Source organism: Mus musculus, chromosome 9, assembly GCF_000001635.26.
Source record: "Mus musculus strain C57BL/6J chromosome 9, GRCm38.p6 C57BL/6J".
NCBI lineage: Eukaryota > Metazoa > Chordata > Mammalia > Rodentia > Muridae > Mus > Mus musculus.
The window spans coordinates 61,851,266-61,860,176 of NC_000075.6; the positions used below are offsets into that span (position 1 = coordinate 61,851,266).

At 50.6% G+C, this 8,911-nt stretch overlaps 1 pseudogene; it reads left to right on the forward strand.

Annotated features, from left to right (window-relative positions):
• On the forward strand, positions 439–1,352 carry Gm19208 (predicted gene, 19208; annotated as a pseudogene).

Genomic DNA, 8,911 nt, shown 5'->3' on the forward strand with positions numbered 1-8,911 from the left:
AAATCGCCAAGCTAGAGGTCAGAATGAGTGTGGCCTAAAGCCCACACCCTGGCCACTGTCACCTCAGAAAGCTGAAAAGGGTGTGTTTAGTGAAGTAGGAGATGCTTGGAGGTTAGGGAGCCCTGAGGGAGCTAGCTTGGTCTTCTGGGACATTTGGGTGATAAAAATACATGAAGAGACAGACCTTCCAGGAGGAAGAGTCTGTGTCATCCTACAGTTCAAGGGAACACAGCCACCATGGCAGGAAGGTATGGCAGCTGGTCACACTGTGCCCACAGTAAGGAAGTAGAGACAGATGGATGCCGGTCGGTGTCCAGCTCACTTTCTCTTTTAAAAATATTATACACTTCTTCTCCACAGGATTGCAGCAGCAGCTGCAGTGCTTGGCATTTTGGGCTACCCAGTGTCATCCTCATCGCTGACACATCAGCTGCAGGCATGATGGAGCAGATGACCCTTTATGGGATCCTCAAGGACCATAACAGTTGGATAGCACAGATGGACACCACCCCACAGCTCCCAGATATGATCCTGTTCATGTCTCAAAACAAGGCCATCATCACGGGGAAGCCTTCCAGAGATAAGACCAAGTACCGTACACTACACTATGCTCTGCAAGGTCGCTCTTAGTTTGTTAGTGATGTCTCGTCTGATGGTCAGTTTGCTCTCTCAGGCTCCTGGAATGGAATGCTGTGCTTCTTGGATCTCAAAATAGTCACCACCACAAGACAATTTGTAGGCCATACCAAGGATGCAGCCTCCTCCTCTGACAACTGGCAGATTGTCTCTGGATCCTGAGACAAGACCATAAAATTTCAGAATACTCTCGGTTCCTACAAGTACACTGTCTAGAATGAGAGTCGTTCAAAATGAGTGTCTTGTATCCACTTCTCTGAGAACATCAGCCACCCTATCATCACCTCCTATGGATGGGACAAGCTAGTCAGGTTGGCCCACTGCAAGCTGAACACCAACCACGTTGGCCACATGGCTATCTAAAGACAATGATGGTCTCTCCAGATGGGTGCCGCTGTGTGTCTGGAGGCAAGGATGGCCAGGCTATCAATGAAGGCAAGCATCTTTATACACTACCAGTTCTCGGGGACATCATCTATGCCTTGTGATTCAGCCCCCAACCTCTATGGCTCTGTGCTGCCACTGGCCCCACTATCAAGATCCAGGACTTAGAGGGCAAAACCACAATAGATAGACTGAAGCAAGAGGTTACCAGCACCAGCAGTAAGGCAGAGCCACCCCACCGTACCCCTCTGCTGTGGTCTGCTGAAGGTCAGACTGTTTGCTGGTGGTACACAGACAACCTTGTGTGAGTGTTGCAGGTGACTATTAGCACCCACTAAAAGTTTATAACACCATCCTAGAAATAAAACTAGCTTTCTGAAAAAAAAATATATTATTGTTTCTAGTTTAATTTCTGTGTGTAGGTGGTTTGCCTTCATCTGTAAACCACACCTGTGCCTGGTACTCACAGAGGCCAAGAGAGGGCGCTAGATCCTCAGGAATGAGAGTTACAGGCAGTTGTAAGCCACTGTGTGGGTGCTAAGAATGGAACCCGGTCCTCTGGAAGAGCAGCCAGCACTCACTCGTAACCACTGAGCCACACCAACAGCCCTTAGTTTCTCTTCTTTATTCAGTCTTGGACCCTAGCCCGCGGTGGTCATTCAAGGCGGGTCTTCCCTCCTCAAGCAAACCCTTCTGAAAACACCTTCATAGACACACCCAGAAGTATGGTTCCATGGTGACTCTAAATCCAATCAAACTGACCAGGCTGATTAACCATCATAGTCTTCAATGCTCTTCCCTCCTCCTATTACACCAGCCTTTCTGAGTCTCTATCCCTTCTCCTACCACAGAACAAGAATGTCTGACTGTTCGGCTGTTGGGCACGAAGAATACCCTGGGAGGAAGGGACTAGGGAAGCCCATTCATGATTGAGATCCTCATGGGATTTGACTGGGAAGACTCTAAAGTACAGTACTTCCTTTCACGGTCTCCCACACTGTCTCCGACCTCAAGTCCTTTCCCCAAGATCGAAGAGCTCCTTCTGCTGTTTTATGGTCTCTCGTGTCTCCCAGCTTCAACCTGTACAAGCTGACCCCAGCTTTGCCCCTCCCCTGAGGTACTACTTTGGATTCTGAGCCTCCGGCTTCATCCACCCTGACGCTCTTATCCTGATTCATCCAAGCTGATTCTACTTGCCCACCTCAACCCCACCTTTCATCCCAGGCCACATGCCAGGTCACTGGCCCACTGGGAGTTGATGCCCACGGGTCCAGTTCTCTGCCTGTCTTAGATCACTGGGGTTCCAGGGCGAGCACAGGCATGGGCTGGCTGAGAAAGCCCTGGGAAAGTCCTTTCCCTTACCAGCCTCGCTGGCTTGCTGAGAAAAATCTCCCTGAGATTGAAGTCCCTTGAGTAAGTCCCCAAGCTACCATTTTCTCCCCTACAAATGAAAAATGGCTGTGATCAGCCTCCAGCTTGGAGCCCTAGGTTGTGATAGGGAGCAAACAGTCTTCAGCATCCACTGACGGTGAGCTCTCTCATCCAACCCCAGGAGGTAGGGATCAGCAGTTGGGGTGCGGGGTGCTCCCTACTGGACTGCATCCATTTACCTCTCCCAGCTTCTGGCTCCAGGCTTTTCCCATCATCCTGGCTCTCTCTCCTTATCCCAGGCTCAGAACATTTCTCCTCCTTCCAGGCAGGCTCAGACAACACCACATTTAATGATACCCTGCCTCATCCCACAGGCTCATTATCCTACATGTGTTCATTATGTCTTCCAAGTGGGAGCTCGCTTGGCTGGAAACCAGGCCTTCACTTTTAACCCCTCGATGCATTCCACATGGCTAGACAAGCCACAGGTACCTAACAACTACCTGCGCTGAACACTGCAAAGGCATCAAACAGAGCTAAGCCTCACTTCCTCCTCTTTTCCAAGAAGATACAACCATAATAATAGTGAATGCCTGGAAGGCATTTTATATTTGGCAAAGTCTGGCTGCAATTATTGTCTCTACCTGTAGCCAAGGAAACCACAGCGCAGGTGTAGAGTAAAGGCCGGTGAGAGCCCGTGGTTTGCCTGAGAACGTGGCTAATAAATGTCAGAGTCATGATTTGAACCCAAACCCATGATTTTTTTCTGTCACATGGGGTGGCGGAAGGCTTCAGAGCCAAGGTAAGGGTCCCTAGGGTAGTCAGGAAATAACTGTTGCCAACAGGAAATGCACACTTGCTCTAGCTACGGGGCCACAGCAGAGGCAAGCTGGCCCAGACCTTGGAGAAAGGTGGGGCTTGAACCCATGGGAAAATCAAGAAGCACAGCTCAAGGCCAGCCAGAGAGCAGGTAAAAGGGAAGGGGCTCTGGATTCTAGACTGGGAGGTGGGTGATGGGGCGAAGCCTTCCCAGAACAGAGAGGACATCTGAGTAAGAGGGAGGGCTGGGGAGATAGCTCAGTCAGGAAATTGAATGCGCAAAAGCATGAGTACCGGCCGGCCGTGGTGGCGCATGCCTTTAATCCCAGTACTCGGGAAGCAGAGGCAGGCGGATTTCTGAGTTCGAGGCCAGCCTGGTGTACAGAGTGAGTTCCAGGACAGCCAGGGCTACCCAGAGAAACCCTGTCTCGAAAAAAACAAAAGAAAAAAAAAAGCGCGAGGACCTTGGTGCTCGCTGGCCAATGGGCCCAAGTGATGAGCTCCAGGTTAAAGCTTCTCATTCCAAACTGAACGTGATGTGGTAGAGACTCCTGGGGGGAACGAGCTAAAGAGGCAGGCGAGACAGCCAGGGTCATCCTGAGCCCGGAAGCCAGAGAGGTTTCTACAATGCAGGTGTCCTTAACTAACGTAGAGACGGTGAAAATGGCGGCTGACTTTGAGCGGGGAGGAAACAGGCTGCATCACACAATGTCGGATAATACCCTGCCTCCGTGCGCCATCTCATTATGCCACACGTGTTCATTATCTGCCCAGATTGCGTGTTAGCTGCCTTTTGAAACCATCTTCTCTTTTAGCTCCCACAACTTTTCTCGAGCAGGACTGAGTTCGTAGCAGGAGCCCAGTAAAAAAAAAAAAAAAAACCAATAGCTATAAACTTCAAGAATATAAAATGACCCTACCCCCCACAATCTGTGAAAGATTGTTCTGGAGAGATAGCTACTAACTCGGTATTTCTCCAAAAGCGTTTAGCTGTAGTTATCCAAGGCATCCTGGGTTGCCTAATCATGAGATCCATCACTGGAGGTAGAGAGCACTCCATCTAGAGAGGCATCCGAGAAGAAACCAGCTATCAAGGGACCCTGTGTTGAGAAGGACACTAGACAGAACAGCTCCCATAGCCCCCACGGTGTCTCAGACGCCACGGTTCAGAAATGCTGTGAATTTGATCTCGTGCTGGGTTGGCATGTCCCATTCAGAAATAACCAGACTAACTTAAAAAAAGAAATCTCTGTGCTTTATTCTATTTCTTTCAAACTCTTTAAATGTCAAGTTCCAGCCCAGTGCTCTGCCTTGCCGGGTGGTTGGATACCAAAGCCATGAGTGCCGGGTTTAGAATAGCGCCTGGCCGGAGGGGGAGGCCGACTTCATGCGTGTCTATTTTTACAGCCACGAGACGTGTCGCCTTCCCTCGCTGTTCACATCAATATCACACAGGGACTCTGACACAGGGCCATCTGTCCTCACAGACTCCCTCTTTTGGGGAGGGGAAGCAGAGAGACGGAGAGGGGAATCTGCATTTTTGTTCCCAGTCTGAGAGTTTGGCTTGAGCTCTGATGACTCCCAAAGCTGGCCAGAGAGGGGCTGGGACTTGGAGACAGAGTGTCAGGGTCCTGTGTTGTCACCTCCTTCTGAAGGTGAGACTTCGTAAGAGAGTCCATTTGAGTTCTCAGTCATGGGATCACTTGCCTGTGGCATGCTAATTCCAGGTCACATACATCTTTCCCAGACTGGACGTCTCTGGGGGTTCTATGCACCTTGCAGAAGATGAGAAGTTGGGGAGGGGCAGGAGCTGGCAGCGAATAGAGGGGACTAAGTTCTTCCAAGACTACTCAGCACACCCTGGGTGGACCTGTCACTGAAGTTGTCATTGTCATACCTTAGCCCCTGCAGCCATAAAAGCCTGGGCTCGGGCCATCTCTCCTCAATAGGCCAAGTAAAGACGCAGTAAAAAGCAGAGAAAAAAAGGTTGACTCAGTGAGGCCAGGTTTCAATGAGGCAAGAGGTGTGCGTAGCTAAGCAGTCCTGGTCAAGGGGTGATGTTGTCCATCATCCAGGCTCCGGTCTGTCCTGTGAGGTGGTGTGACAAGGTGTGGGAGCTGTGTGAAATCTCTTCCTAGAGACAAGGTCCCCCCTCTGGTTGGCAACAGCCTTCAGCCTTTCTCTTTTCCTGGTGTGAGACTCCTGGAGTAATTCCAATTTTTTTAATAGTCTGATTTCCAAAATGAGGGGGACACAGCTATCTCTTTAGAAGATCTTCATTCCGGCCAAGATGCTTCTGTGCTCAACCCACAAATCCACCCTAGCAGGGTCTTCAACTGCTGAGATGGCTAAGTCTGGGCCTGAGAGCCAAGCCAGAAGAGCTCCCTGTGAGCCTCACAAAGAAGGATGTGGCTCTGGGCCCAGAGCTGTGTCCCCAGGACCTAGCTTGAGCCAGCAGTCCTGAGAGCATCCCACATTGAAGACAGGAACCTGAAGGCTCAGACTGAGTGAGTGGCCCTGCTGGAGCCCACACACTGGGCACTTGCTAGGGACTTTAATTCCCAATGTCTTTGTTTGGGGGCTACAGTGGTACTATAAGGAGTGAGTGGCACTATTAGGAGATGTGGCCTTGTTGAAAGAAGTGTGTCACTGTGAGGGTGGACAGTGAGACCCTCCTCCTAACCACGTGAGAGCCAGTTTTCTCCTAGTGGCCTTCAGGTGAAGAAGTGGAGCTCTCAGCTCCTCCTGTACTGTGTCTGCCTGGGCACTGCCTTAATGCTCCTGCCTTAATGATAATGGACTGAACCTCTGAACCTGTAAGCCAGCACCAATTGAATGTTGTCCTTATAAGAGTTGCCTTGGTCATGGTGTCTGTTCACAGCCGTAAACCCCTAACTAAGACAGGGGCCTACCACACTTTTCCTTCTCCTCCTCCCTGACTTGTGGGCCTAACCTTTGCTGATGGCCTGAGGTGCTGTCAATCAGGACACACCCCTACTTTCCTTGGTAACAATGTAGGTCTGCCCCTGTCTTATTCAAATAGTCCTCTGAAGGGGGACATGGTAATGAATTCGGAGACCTTGGTACTGCCATTGTCACCAATTTGAAGCTGTCTTGGGAGTTTCCCATCATTGCCAACCAGGAGATAATATCTCTCAGGAACCCCTGTATAACTGAGAGACTGAGATACCCAGTCCTATCTTTCTAGCTCCATGGGGGAGGGGGAGGACACCTAGCAGAGGCTGGCTACGGATGTAGCTCAGTTATGCTCTCCTAACATGGACAAAGCCCCAGGTCTGTCCCCAGCACAGTATCAAACTAGGGATGATGGCACGGAGCAGTAATCCCAGCACTGAAAGGGTAGATAAAGGATGGTCAGAAGTTCAAGGTCAGCCTTGGCTACATACTAAGTTGGAGTCCAGCCTGGGCTAGAGGAGAACCGAGGCCTGGATCCTGCCCCCACACCCCAGAAAGAGAAAAAGGAAGCACACACACACACACACACACACACAGTGGTGAAGCTGAAAGCCAGCCAGAAGCCACAGAAGGCAAAAGGCAAGAGATGCGATTTAATGACTTAGTGACCTCACGTCAGCGGCAGCCACTTATGAGTGCTGGTGGGTTATTTCCCTCTTGAACTAACTGGTCTTGAACTCTCAGGTTTCCCTGCTGATTTGCCCAGATCATTCTGGAACGAGGTCTTGGCCACACTTCCTACGCCTGAGGAAGGGGTAGGTACAGACCAAGAGCAACCCTGGGGTCTCTGCCTGGCCCCTCTCAGCCCCACTCAGGTCTGACCACAGGCCTTACACACTCCTGCCTGCAGCTGCAGCCAGCGAGACTGAGCACACCCCAGTCTTTGGATGTCCCTGCCTGGGGAGGCTAGGCCACTAACGCATCTTCTGGGTTTAAGAGTGCTGTCACTCCGCTAAAGCTCTGGGACCATCATGGACCAGGATCTTGTACTGTTCAAAAATATCTAGAAATGTGGGGCCTCGGAGAAACAGGAGGCCCCTGCGAAATGGTGCCAGGGAGGAGGCTCAGCTCTGTTTTGCAGCCCTCACTAAACAGGGATCATTGTGGGTTATGAAGCTACCCACCTTGTCCTGCACAGCACAGGAGCTTCCTCAGAAGCCCAGATCTGCGGAAGGGGCAGGGGAGACAACTGCAGGCAGAGCCATGCATGCAGTGACAGACTCTGTCTCAAAAAACGGCATGCAAGGTTTGTGAGGTGGCTCAGTGGTTAACAGCATCTGTTGCTCATACAGAAAACAAGAGTTTGGTTCCCAGTGCCCAAATCAGGCAACTCACAACCATCTGTAACTCCAGTTTCAAAGAATCCAGCACCCCTTTCTGTCCTCCATGGGTGGCAGGCACACACACAGCATACATACATATATGCACGCAAAACACTCATGAAGGTAAAATAAAAATAAATACATTTTTTTTAAAAAGGTGAACATCACCTAATGTCAACTGAGGCTCTCCTATGAACACATACATCCATGTGTGTGTGTATTTGCACACGTGCAAGCACAGATTAATTCTCCAAACACCAATGACACAGGAACTGTACAACCTGACAACCCCTCTCTGTGGACTGTGTAGTGACCCATGGCCACCTAAGAAAGTCACTCAGAATTTATAGCTTCAAATTCATGCCCCATAAGGTCCAATTCTGTGGGTTGTCATCAACTGACAGGCAGCCTTGTCTTGCTGTCCTCATAGGCCAGCCCCTTCCACAGGGGCGACCCGTGGGCCACCTTGGTGATGCCTCCAAGCTGAAGCCACAGGAACGCTTCCAATCTCCAGCTGACCTGCGAGAGGGAGTTGGGCAGCAGAGCTCAGAGGCTCAGAGCACAGAAGAGGACGCAGGGGACGCCCGATCTGAAGTGTGTGTGCTAGGCAAAGGGAAGGGAGGGGTCAAACGTGCACGCGGCGACCTGATGGATCTTAAAGCCACAGGGGAAGGAAACACTCAGACCTAGGACTGTGATTGATAAGCCATTTAAGACTCGAGGTAGGATCATTTTGTGTGTGAACAGGTTAGTAAGAAAGCTTATTGGAATGGCTGCTGGAGACGTGAGGGGGGAATGGAAAGAGGGGGGGTTAACTGCGTAAATGAATTAATAAACACAGGGACTTGTAGAAACCAGCCGCAGTGGAGCCTCGGGCAGGAAATTAACTCAACCCTCTACACCGGAAGTGACAGGAAGCAGCCCTCTCTTCCACCTGGGTCACTTGGGGTGATACCACCTACCACACTACAGCTTTTGAGGGAAGCTTCCTTCAAGGTGACTGGTTTGTAGGTGCTGGTGGCTGGTGCTTGGTTTTATTTTGTATCCAGATCTCTCTCTCTCTCTCTCTCTCTCTCTCTCTCTCTGTCTGTCTCTCGTTCTCTCTCTCTTGTTCTGTGTGTGTGTGTGTGTGTCTCCTGTCTCTCTGTTTGTTTCTGTGTCTCTCCTGTCTCTGTCTGCCTCTGTGCCTCTCTCCCTGTGTCTCTCTCTCGTTCTCCCTCTCTCTGTCTGTCTCTGTCTCTGTCTCTCTCCAGATCCAGATCTGTATGGCACAGACTGATACCCATCCCTTTCCTCTCCAGATCTTCTGCAATAGACCATCTCCCCAGGAAAACCCACCAGCATTCAGCCATCTAATAGCAGATCTACAAAGCCCTCTGGTTGAAATTGCTACCACCTCCTTC